We start from the raw sequence: 12500 nt of genomic DNA, 5'->3' as shown, positions 1-12500 counted from the left end.
TTTTAGGATCATTAAGATAACATCATAAATTCTCAAAGCATCCAGACATTTTATCCTGTTTTTTTTTTTTTTGGACTACTAATTCTAGTAATAAATAAAAAAAATATAGAAATTATATTTTGCATAAAGAAAATACATTTTTAGGATCATTAAGATAACGCAATGTTATTTTATTGTTAATTAAACACATTTTTATCTCAAAGCATCCAGAAATGTTGTGCTTTTTTTGGATTGTAATAATTCTAGTAATTTAAAAAAAATTTAAATTATATTTTTCATGAAAAAAATATTTTTTAGGATCATTAAGACAACGAAATGTTATTGTTAATTTAACACTTTTTCAATCACCCTATTATTTTAGAAACAATTAAACAAATTTGTATCATTAATTTTGCCATTATTATTCTTATACATTTTTCTTCAACAAGACTAAGTTCTAAAAATATATATATTTTACATAAACAAAATTAATTTCTAGCAACATTAAGATAACGTTATGATATTATATGAATCAAAATGAAACACATTTTCACCATAAAGTCTCAAAGCATCCAGATATTTTGAGTTTTAAAAATAATTCAGACCAAAAAAATTTCTTAATTCTAAAAATATTAATTATATTTTGCTGAATTTTTAAGTGAACATTTCTGATATTTTTTAAAGACAATTAAACAAATTTTCAGCATAAATTTTCAAAGCACCAGACATTTAACATTTTATTTTATTTTATTTTTTTTACTAATAATTATTGTAAATTCAATTTTTTCTATTATATTTAGCAGGAAAAAAAATTCACAATTAAACCTAAAAAAAATGTTTATAAAAAAATTTTCTACAGTAAAAATTCTCTTATGGTTTTATACCATTGCACCACAGGAATCATAGTAAAATTACAAAACAGTAATAATAATACATTATACATTTATGGTTTAATTAATTTTAATCTTTATGCAAAAATATAACTTCTTTCTCATGATGTTTTTGGGTGACCTGTAAATGTTCGTGACAGCTTTTGTGAGATTCGCTCAAGCTTATTTGCATCTGTGCGCGTGTGTGTGTGTGTGTGTGTGTTTGTGTGTGTGTGTGTGTGTGCGTGTGTGTGTGATCCATCTTTCAACTCTTCCGATTTCATCCCTAGTGCCTTTGAACTGTTTTTATCTCAAACGATTCCCCGCTCAGAGTTCAAAGACAAAAGGCTGTCAAATAAAGCTGTAAGTGTCACTCAGTAATCCAACGCTTCAGCCATTTACTCCTCTTTTATTGGAGAAATAAAACTGGATGCATTTCTCTCCAAAATGCGATGCAATTTCCTTTCCATTGTTCATTGTGTGTGTGTGTGTGTGTGTGTGTGTGCCAGTCTCAGCGCGGGTGGAGCTCCGCTGCCATTTCTCCTAAACTCTGCTTTTAATAACAGAACAAAAGAGGAACTAAAAATGCATATGTTTAAAAAATGCACCCCCACGCCGTGGTTTGGTAATTTTATATGGACTGTGGCTTTGGCTCTCGACTAAAAGAGCCAAGAACCGGGATCGCTTACACACATTTTAATGTTTGATTTTATATATATTTATTCATTTTTATGTTCTTATTATTTCACTTACACGAGGACCACAAAGAAGGTTTCCAGAGGAGAAGCAGAAGGACTGATGTTATATTCTTCTTCTTCATTTCTGACATCATTCGAAGGCATGTTGTATTATCAACCTTCAAAAGAATACGCTTGAGGAGATATTTCACCCAAAAATGATGTTAATCTGAACTGTGTGTGGTGTGAATATCGTGCTAAACTTCTGGTTTTGTGTTCATTCAGAAGAAGGAGAGAGTAAACCACCAGAGCTTTCAGGTGTAGGTGAACCAGTCTTTTAGAGAGAAACTGGATTTCGTGATTCATTCGGTTTCGTTGTCTGACTCTCCTCATGTTCTGTGTTTCTGAAAACTCTCCTACACTCATGAAATATTATATTTTAATATGAGAGCTCTCAGTTTTGTACGAATGTTTCCTTTTTGTAATCTGTCTATGATGAAGATGACTAGTCACACGACATCTGTTCATCAGAACACATCTTCTCCCTTTAAACTCTGTGTTTCAGGATTATGACAATAAAAACAGAAAAGAGTTCGGAAAGAGCTTGTTTTTGATTTATTCTGAAGTGATACAATTAGAAAGAAATGGGTGGATCTCATAAAATAACCATTTCAGCTCAGATGTCAAAAATAATAATAATAATAATAATAATAAAAAGATGACATTATATTATTTTTGAATTAATTTCTTAAAGCATCCAGACATTTTTTGCTTTTCAATTCGGTTTCTAAAAAATATTTATTATGATATTATATTATTTTCAACAAATAAAAAACATGATATTATTTTAATGACAGACATTTTTGCAGTAATAATTATCTAAAGGTACAAAAAAATGAAAAATATATTTTGCATAAAGAAAATTATTTTTTAGGGTCATTCAAATAACATTATGATGTTATTTTAATGACAAACACCATAAATTCTCAAAGCATTCAAACATTTTATGCTTTTCAATTCCGGTTCTAAAATTAAAAAATAAATAAATAAAATGAAAATAAATAAATAAATACTATATAATATAATTTTAATTATAATTTAAATTATATATTTTTTTATAGATCATTATGACACATTATATTATTTTCATGACAATTAAATTCATTTTCGCCATTCTCAAAGCATCCAAGCAATATGTGTTTTTTAATTATATATTTTCTTTGACAGTAATAATTCTCTAAGGTTCTAAAAATAGAAATTATATTTTGCATAAAGAAAATAAATTTGAATATTAATGAGATAACTTTATGATAACATTTTAATGACAATTAATACATTTTGCCACAAATTTTTCAAAGAATCCAGACATTTAACACTTTTCAATTCAGGTTCTAAAAAAATATTAATTTTTTGCATAAAGAAAAAAAGATCATTTTGACAACATATTATCTTTATGACAATCACACATTTTCAGAATAAATTCTCAAAGCATGCAGGCATTTTTCATTATTTATTTATTTATAGTTCTCTTAGGTTCTAAAAAATAGAATTTATATAGAAAATGTATTTTAGGATGTTAAAAAACATTCACTGATGCTCCAGAAGGAAACACAACCCATTAACTTTTGGAACTTAAAAATCAAGGTAAATCGTTTTCCAGGAAATATGCAAGTATTTTCTGTTGCTTCCAACGGGCATTGCTACATGAAAAAATTTAAATAAAAATAATAATAAAATATTATTAATGAATCTTGTTTCCTTCTGGAGCATCAGTGAATGTTCAAACCTTTTTTAATAGTGGTGTTGAGTCCCTCAATCGTCCTCAGTGTCAAAAGATGGATCTCAAAACCATACAGACTTTTCCCGAAAGGCTTCGAATACACAAAAATGCTGAAAAACTGAAGAATCTGCAGAGCATGGAGGATTTTTCTGAAGAACAGTTTTCAGTTTAACGGTTCAGAACAAACAAGGGACTCATGAACAACCATCACAAAACCAAAAAAACAGTCGTGGCTCATCAGGTGACCACACACAGTACTAAGAACCAAGGGGTTCACAGACTTTTGAACGGTGATAATTTCCGCCATTTTTTTGTCTTGTGGACTAAATTTTAACATCTTTTATGTAAAATATGGACAGCACTAAATAACAAATAACATGCATTTTGTATGATCTCTCTTATTTTGTTAAAATTTTATTTTCTCCAAGGGGTTCACAAACTTTTGAACGGGGTCCATTTCTGCCATTTTTTTTTGTCTTGTGGATTAAATGCTAACATCTTTTATGTAAAATATGGACAGACAAATAACATGCATTTTGTATGATCTCTCTTCTTTTGTTAAAATTACTCAAATTTTCTGCAAGGGGTTCACAAACTTTTGAGTGGCACTGTGTATTATAACCAATGTGAAGCAGCATCCGTTGGCAGCGTCTCTGACTGTAACTGTGCCGTTTAGGTGAAGGCCTGAAATGCAGATTTGAGTCAGTCGTGTAAACATCTCCCCCGCCTCACACACTTACCTCAAAACCACTCATTTCATGTCATTAGAAAGAAAAGCAGCAACGTTCAAAGAAACTGACGGCTGATTTCAGTCCAGCGCTCAAGCAACAACCATTACAAATATCGTTTCTTGAGATCTGACTTTGTTTTAGAGCAAAATGATTCAAGTGAGAGACTGTAAACATATAAAATATCACTGAATCAGCTTAACACAATCAAAGCTATATAGAAATGGTGTGCTGAAATGCTTTTCAATGCACAATAAAATCAACCAACGTCTGTACTTTCCAAAATATGTACAACTTTATTACAAAGATTATGTATTAACATTTTAACAAAGCTTAAAAAATGTGTATAAAAATAACACTGGTGGAAATAGTGCACCGTTCTGGTTTTGGTGCGTCGTCCATGTTTACAGAGTTAAAGTAGAAAAGACGAGTACTGCGTGAATGAAGGCAGATTTAAAGCACCGCTTGTGTTCATTAAACTCCTGCATGTTTAAAGCGCTTTTCCAGCTTTCTCCGTCTCCAAAGGACACTTCAGGAATGGATTGCATTGCATCAAGAACACAGTCTTTGGTGCATCAGGGTTTGTGCAAATACTTGGCGTGTGTTTGTTGAGTTGATGAAGAAGAAAGTCAAATCTGTGTTGGATGATGAGTTCTAGTGCAGTTTGAGATCATTATGACGGAGGAGACCATAAACCGGTCATTAATTAGCGCTTGATTACTGCTGCTCAATAATTATACTGGAATATTTCAGATTTCACTACTGTCTTGTGTTAATAACGGCTCCTGAGCTCTTAAAATGCCTCAATTTCAGGAAAACTTCTGGGTCATATTTCACTCCAATTGTAACAGAAAAATAAATTAATTTAAAAAAATTATATATATTTATATATATAATTTATTTATTTGTATTTTTATTTATTATTTTTTTCCTTATAAGTAATTAAAAAATCTTAAAGAACAGGCATATCTTCTTTATGCAAAATATTTAATATTTTATTTATTTATTTATTACTTTGGTGTGAACCATGACTTTTAACACATTCTTTGCAGAATATATATATATATATATATATGTATTTTTTTATTAAGCCTCATAACAAATTCAATATAAATATAATGTGCATTACAATAATTAGATTTTTATTTTGTTTATTAATTCTTTTCGTTATGCTAATACGAATCTAAACGCCAGTATGAAAAATATTAAATATTTTTCCAAAAACAGGCACATTTTCTTTATGTAAAATCTAATTTCATATTTATGTATTTTTATGATTTTTTTGTTGAAATTTGACACATTCTTAGAAGAATTAATTTTTTTTTGTAATTCTATTTCGCATAAAGAAAAAGAAAAAGAAAAGGCCTCCTTTCGAAACCATTTCAGATTGTAATATATTGCAATTCTTTTTAGGCATGGTGCATATACATGTGCATCACAATACTTTCTAAATCTTTTTGATATTTAATTTGTGTTGTTTTGATGTGAAGTATGACTTTGTCAGGTTTTCTGAGAAGCTTGGCATTGATCGATCGATTGTGTTTGTTTCACATCTTTGGTGAGCACTGAAGGAGCGTCTGCTCTCCGTCTGTCGGCTGGTCTCTCTCATAAGTGTTTCTGCGAGCGTGTTCTCGTCCTCCGAGCTGCAGTCGTGTGACTCTGTGACGGGGCTCGGCTGGGGGTCGGCGTCCGGGTCGCTGTCGCGGCTGCAGAAGGCGTAGCGGTGGTTCATGTGCTGCGAGTACGAGCCCGAGTGTGAGAAGCGTTTGCCGCACTTGTCGCACTGATACGGCTTCTCTCCGGAGTGCAGGCGGCTGTGTTCAATCAGATGATGCTTGTGTTTGAACGCCTTCTTACAGATCACACACTCGTGAGGTCTCTTCCCTGCACGGGGCGAGAAGAAAGAGCAGCTCTTATCTCATACGTCTGTACAGGACTTTTGATTATTATATATGAATATAGACACTGTGTGTGACCCTGGAGCCTAAACCAGTCAATGTCTTGAAAACTGAGATGTATGCATCATCTGAAGCTGAATAAAATGATCTCTCCAGTGATGTGTGGTTTGTTAGGACTGTACAATATTTGTCTGAGATACAACTATTAGAAAATCTGGAATCTGAGGGAGCAAAAAAAATCTAAATATTGAGAAAATCATCTTTAAAGTTGTTCAAATGAAGTTCTAAGCAATGCATATTACTAATCAAATATTAAGTTTTGATATATTATGGTAGGAGACTTACAAAATAAAATTTTGAGAATATATAGTATACAACACAAGACTACACTTTGTAAAATATCATAATTGTAAGTTTATATATAATACACAAATAATATATTTAAAAAAATATTTCATACAAATTAATTTACTCTATTTCTATACATTTATTTACAATAATAACATATACACATACATATATATATATATACATACACGTAAATATGCAACTATATGCAAATATTTGTTAATATTTTTATAAAAATGTACTTGATTTTTTATTTTTATATATTTATGTATTATTAGAACACATAAATATGCAATATTTATAAATAAATATTAAATAAATAGAATAACCTATCTATCTATACACACACAATTTATTTTATATTTTTATAAAAGTGGACTTTTTATTTTTTATTTCCATATATTTATATACAATACTTATAATATTATAATATATATATATATATATATATATATATATATATATATATATATATATATATATATATATATATATATATATTTTTATATATATATATATATATATATATATATATATATATATATATATATATATATATATATATCTACTTTTTTCCCAATATATTTGTATATATTTATATGCAATACTTAGATAAATATGCAATATTAATAAATATTAAATGAGTCCTCAGATGTCATGTACAGTATGCAGATGTACTGTACCTGTGTGCTCATATTTATGGCGCAGCAGAGAGCTGCTCTTCTGGAAGGTTTTGTCGCAGATGTCGCAGGCGTACAGTCCTTCCTCCGTCTTCTTTCAGCCTCTTCCTCCCAGGACTGATCTCTCCATCCATCCCATCCTCCATCAGACACAGATACTCCAGAGCGCCGCGGCTCAGCGCTTCAGTCTGGAGCACGACACACTTCAGTTATTATCAAAAACATCAACATCAGCCTTCATTTACATTTTTAAGAAATCAAGATTTAAGATTAAAATACATATGAATATGAGCGTAGGGAATATTCAAGACACTATTTTCAGCTGTTTTGAAGTCCTCTTAAATATTGCAATTCATTTAAATATGACATAAACGTATGATACGATATGATACGATACGATAAAAATACGATTTCCGAAGAAAATAAAAGCTACATGTATAATAAAAAAACAGTTTGAAGTAGTGTAAATGCAATATAACATCACATTGCAAATTAAACTGTAATTTAATTTAAATTATGTGGTCAAAAGTTGCATAAAATGTTACATTTTATTAATGTTGGATATATTATCAAATTACCAGATGCTTATAGAGATTTGCATTTATTAGGTTTGTTCGGAGGACAATATTTGTCTGAGATACAACTATTTGAAAATCTGGAATCTGAGGGAGCAAAAAAATCTAAATATTGAGAAAATCATCTTTAAAGTTGTTCAGATGAAGTTCTTAGCAATGCATATTACTAATCAAATATTAAGTTTTGATATATTTACAGTCAGAAATTTACTAAATATCTTCATGGAACATGATCTTTACTTAATATCCTCATGATTTTGGCATAAAAGAAAAATTGTATTGAAAGTAACTTACAAATAAGGGAGAATATAGAAGAATCAATATCAACAAAAGAGCAATGATATACAAATGCTATAACAAGTCTCAGTTAGCTTATATAAATAAAAATAATAAAAAACAAAATAAATAATCACGATATTATCAAGCAAATGAAAAGATTGTAAAGAAAAAAAGTGAGAAAATAAAATAAATAGAAATAATAAAATAACTAATAAAATAAATAACCACAATATTATTAAGCAATTAATAGATTGTGAATGGAAAAGGAAATAAATGGAAATAATTTTTTTTATAAATAATCATATTATTTATTAAATAAACAGTTTGTAAGAGAAAAAGAGAGAGAAGAAAAATAAAATAAAAATAAATAAATCACAATATTATTAAGCAAATTAATAAATTGTAAATGAATGGAGTTTGAAAAATAAAAATGAATGGAAATAAAAAATAAAATAATAATCATAATTTAGTAAATAAATAGCTTTTGTAAGAGAAAAGACATAGAGAGAAATATAAAATAAATAATCACAATATTATTAAGCAAATTAATAAATTGTAAATGAAACGGAGTGAGAAAAAATCAAATAAATGGAAATAATAAAAAATAAAATAATCATATTATTTAGCAACATTAACAGATTGTAAAAGAAAGAGAGAGAGAGAAAAATAAAATAAAATAAATAATCACAACATTATTAAGCAAATTAATAGATTGTAAATGAATAGGGGAGAGAGAGAAACGTAATAATAATAAAAAAAATGCTCTAGCATATTTGAGATCTGCAGTGTGTCAGCGTTGAGAGATTGTGTGAGTGCAGATATGAGTGTGCATGCGTGTGGAAACAGAGCCGCTCTCTCTCTGCCTTTGACTTGAAGTGCAGGGAGTTTCCCTGAGCGTGGCGTGTTTGTTTACAGCTCAAGCAGAGGAAATCATTCATCTTCAGAGCACAGGGATGCAATATGATGCACTCTTGCATTGTGTGCGTGTGTTTATAAATAGTAAACGATTCATATTCTGCTTTTATGACTAAGAGTGCAAAATCGGTCTTTCTCATTCTAATATCATTTAATTTGCTTTGCTTACTAAGTGAGAAAATTTAAGATTAAAGCTGATATTGTATAAGTAATGAAAATTGTTTAATACATGAAAAGGTGTTAAATAACTGGTGTGTTTTTAAATCATAAACCATTAATGCAATTAACTAATGCAATAACTTTATAAATCAAAACAATGTTAAATGTAAGTTTTAGAAGATTAATTCAACTATTGTCTGAATGCTACTATAATGAAAATATTGAGATATTAATAACATCATGATTTTCTGTAAAATAGTGTGTTTGTGAAACACGCAATCAATAAAAGCAATAAAACACTCAGTTTGGTAAACATTTAAAATCATTTCCTTGCAATAAAGTAAACCAAAAATGTTTATCAAATGAGTATAAAAAAAAAACGTACAGGAAATATATCTACACAAGACAGGAACCATTATTGTCAAGGTGTTAGACTGGTACATTTTTTTACAATTTAATTTTTTTTATTTTATTGCATGTATTTAAAATACATTTTTGTTATAACCAATATCATTTTTTTATATTTAATTATACATTTAGAATATTATGCTATTTACATTACATTTAGCAGATGCTTTTAACAAAGCAATATTTATTATTATTATATATATAAATAAAAGGAAAACAGATAAAATAGGAAAAGAATAGCGCAAGCTAGTGTTAAAGACCTTTTTTGCTTTTGTTAATTTTCTAATAAATAAAAAGAAAAATGTATTTAAATTTTTTGTTGCACTTATTAAGAAATTTTTTGTTATAATGAACATCACATTATTATATTTTATTGTATTTAGAATAAACTTTTGTTATAATGAATTTCATTTCGTTTTTACATTTTATATACATATTAAATAAATATATAATAAATATATTAAAATATTTTTTAAACATTTACAATATTTTTTTAATAATACAATTGTTTATGTTTATATTTTTACTATGCTCATTTAGAAAACTTTTTTGTTATAATAAAAAAAAGATTTAATATTTATTATACATATTTAGAATACAGTTTTGTTATAAAAATTTTTTATTATACATAAGCCGAATATCATATTTCTTGCACCGAGACTATTTTGAGTTTGTTCTTACCATGAACGAATGTTTTTCATGTTGCATTCTCTTAAGCACTGATTCTGACTCCGCCTCCACCATATACGCCACTGGAGACAGGAAGCCTGTATTTGGTGAGGTTGGCGTGAGAGGAAGTGACGTCAGACCGTTGTGTCCCAGACCGGCGGGGATCATGTGATTGAAGACCGGGAAGCTGCTGAACAATGTGCTGCTGAACAGCGGCGACGCCGCATAAGCTCCGCCCACATGCTGCTGTGAGGGCGGAGTCAGTCTCGTGAACACGCCCTCGCCGTCGCGTCTGTCGTGATGCAGCGAGTAACCGTTACACGCCGGATTCCGTGATGCGTTATGGACCGAATGCAGTTTAGGAATTGACAAGTCTAAAGGCTCGCTTTGAATATGGTTTGGTTGCCGTGGTGATGTGTTGATAGACAGGTCCACCCTTGAAGGAGAGCCGAAGCGCGAGCCAATCAGATGCTGGCGTTCAGGTAAAGCGGGTGACATCGGGCTGACGCTTTCTTCGCTCGGCCAGCGATTATCCAGCTGCGCTGGGGCGGTAAAGGCACGAGGATCTGCTGTGGCACAGAATGCCAGGATGTTCGCTGCGCCGGCGAGAGCTCTCTATAGGGCGAGTGATTGGTGGTGGGCGACGTCTGGGTGTCACTGTTCGCCGAGAGTTGTTAGCTTGTTTCTCATCTCCCACCTCCCTCCGCAGCATCTCCTGCAGCAGATGCTCGAATTTGCTGCGTGACTGTAGCAGCGGCAGCAGCGTGGTGCCCTTAAACACACCCGCCCTGAGCGCCAGATCCTCCGCCGGGTCCCACGACCGGCTCAGGACGGGAACAGACGACTCCAGCGGGAACTGAGCCAGCGGCCCGTACGGAGATCTCTTCCCTCGGCTGCTGTTCCTCCCGCTGACAGCAGGGGGCGATGTGGGCGACGGGAAGAGGTACCCGTTATAATGAGCTCCGTTTCCCAGCGTGCCGCCGCTGAGGCACTTCTTACTGCTGAGGTGTGAGCTGTAGGAGCCCGAGTGACTGAAACGCTTCTTACAGCTCGAGCATTCGTACGGCTTCTCACCTGCAGAGAAACACAGATATTTAACATCATCGACTTTGGCATGAGGTGTGGAATTCGTGATCAATCTGTCGAGGAATGTTCTGGTCACGTTCCTATGGAAGCCCAATTCAGCCTCAAAATCATGCCATGATTATTAAAAAAAATTGAAATTATTATCATGCAACTTTTTATGTCATAATTTGGATTTCTAATCTCATAATTATGGCTTTTCGTCATGTTTAAGATTTGATAAAACATGATGTTTTTAAGCTTGTAAATCTGACTTGTGTCAATTGTTATTTACCAAAGCATGAATGCTTTCAAAACAATTAGTTTTTCTAATGTGGCAGAAATTGATTTCCACACATTTCACTCCTATTTCAACGATGTATCGTTTTATTTGAACTATTTATTAACTTAAGATTTATTATTAAATATCTTGAATTATGCATTATTATTATTATTATTATGACAATAAATGTAACCCCCTAACATAAATAAATAAATATAGTTGTCTGGACAGGGTAATTTTTTTACATTATATTTTTAGGCAATTAGGGTAATTTTCGATACTTTAAAAAATACTTTTTGGACATTTTCGTTACTTTAAAAAAAATAATTTGGACAGTCCGTTGGCAATCAGGGTCATTTACATTACTTTAAAAAATACAAATGTTTTTCTGGGACATTCTTTTTTAGGCGACATCATTTAGGGTGAAATATGACTTGGGCATTTATTGGCGAGATTTCTTTTGCAGTATCGTTTGAATCCACATTGCTTGAAGCGAATCTCTTACCGCTGTGAATGCGCAGGTGCTCTTTGAGGTGATGCTTGTATTTAAAAGCCTTTCCACACTGATTACACTTGAACTTCCTGTTCTCCGAACCGGACTCGGACATGGGGCTCTGGAACAAGACGTGCAATGATCAGCATGTTGTGTTTCTGTATGCGCCTGGTTTGATCGGATGTCAGTACCTTTTGGTGCGTCTGGCTGTGGAGGGTTAAGTGATGCTCCATCTGAGCGCGGTGCGGTGTACTGTATCCACACAGAGGACACACACTGTCTCCTCCATCCCTGTCCTGACAGAACTTCACATGTTCCCGCAGAGACGCCTGAACACCGTCTGTACACCCGAAAGAGAAATCAGATTCCAGTCAATCTCTACATGGAGAAACAGTCAGAATTCAGTTTTACATTAGAAAGAAAGAATTCAAACAGGTTTGACATCCCAGGGAACAAGTTTAGGTTAAATGTTTCAATCGTTCAAATGTCCAGTTTTGTTGTCGCAAGTATAACATTATTTAAAGGTTACAACATTTCTATTGACGTTACTTTCACCTAAGATAAAACGTTATTTGAACGTTTATTTAATGTTTTCTAAAAACATGAACGTCCAGTTTTCTTGTTGTGATTGTAACATTATCTAAAGGTTACAAAAACGATTGTTACAACATTGTAACAAGCATTATTTTAACCCAAAA

At 31.6% G+C, this 12500-nt stretch overlaps 1 protein-coding gene and 1 pseudogene across 3 annotated transcripts in view; one reads left to right on the top strand and one right to left on the bottom strand.

Annotated features, from left to right (window-relative positions):
• The window catches only part of LOC113076038 (rho GTPase-activating protein 15-like), a 21494-nt gene extending 21412 nt beyond the window's left edge, over window positions 1-82 (top strand). For 2 of the 3 annotated variants that reach the window (XM_026248688.1, XM_026248687.1), the window contains one exon: window positions 1-81. This exon is cut by the window's left edge and continues 335 nt beyond it. The gene's annotated coding sequence lies outside the window, so the exon portion shown is untranslated. The other variant, XM_026248686.1, reaches the window with a different exon arrangement.
• Window positions 83-5480: 5398 nt separating this feature from the next.
• LOC113076040 (zinc finger E-box-binding homeobox 1-like) lies at window positions 5481-12173 on the bottom strand (annotated as a pseudogene).
• Window positions 12174-12500: the final 327 nt, after the last annotated feature.

Source organism: Carassius auratus, unplaced genomic scaffold (assembly GCF_003368295.1).
Source record: "Carassius auratus strain Wakin unplaced genomic scaffold, ASM336829v1 scaf_tig00018384, whole genome shotgun sequence".
Lineage (NCBI taxonomy): Eukaryota > Metazoa > Chordata > Actinopteri > Cypriniformes > Cyprinidae > Carassius > Carassius auratus.
Note: the sequence above shows the minus strand (reverse complement) of the source record. Positions and strands in the feature narration are given on the sequence as shown.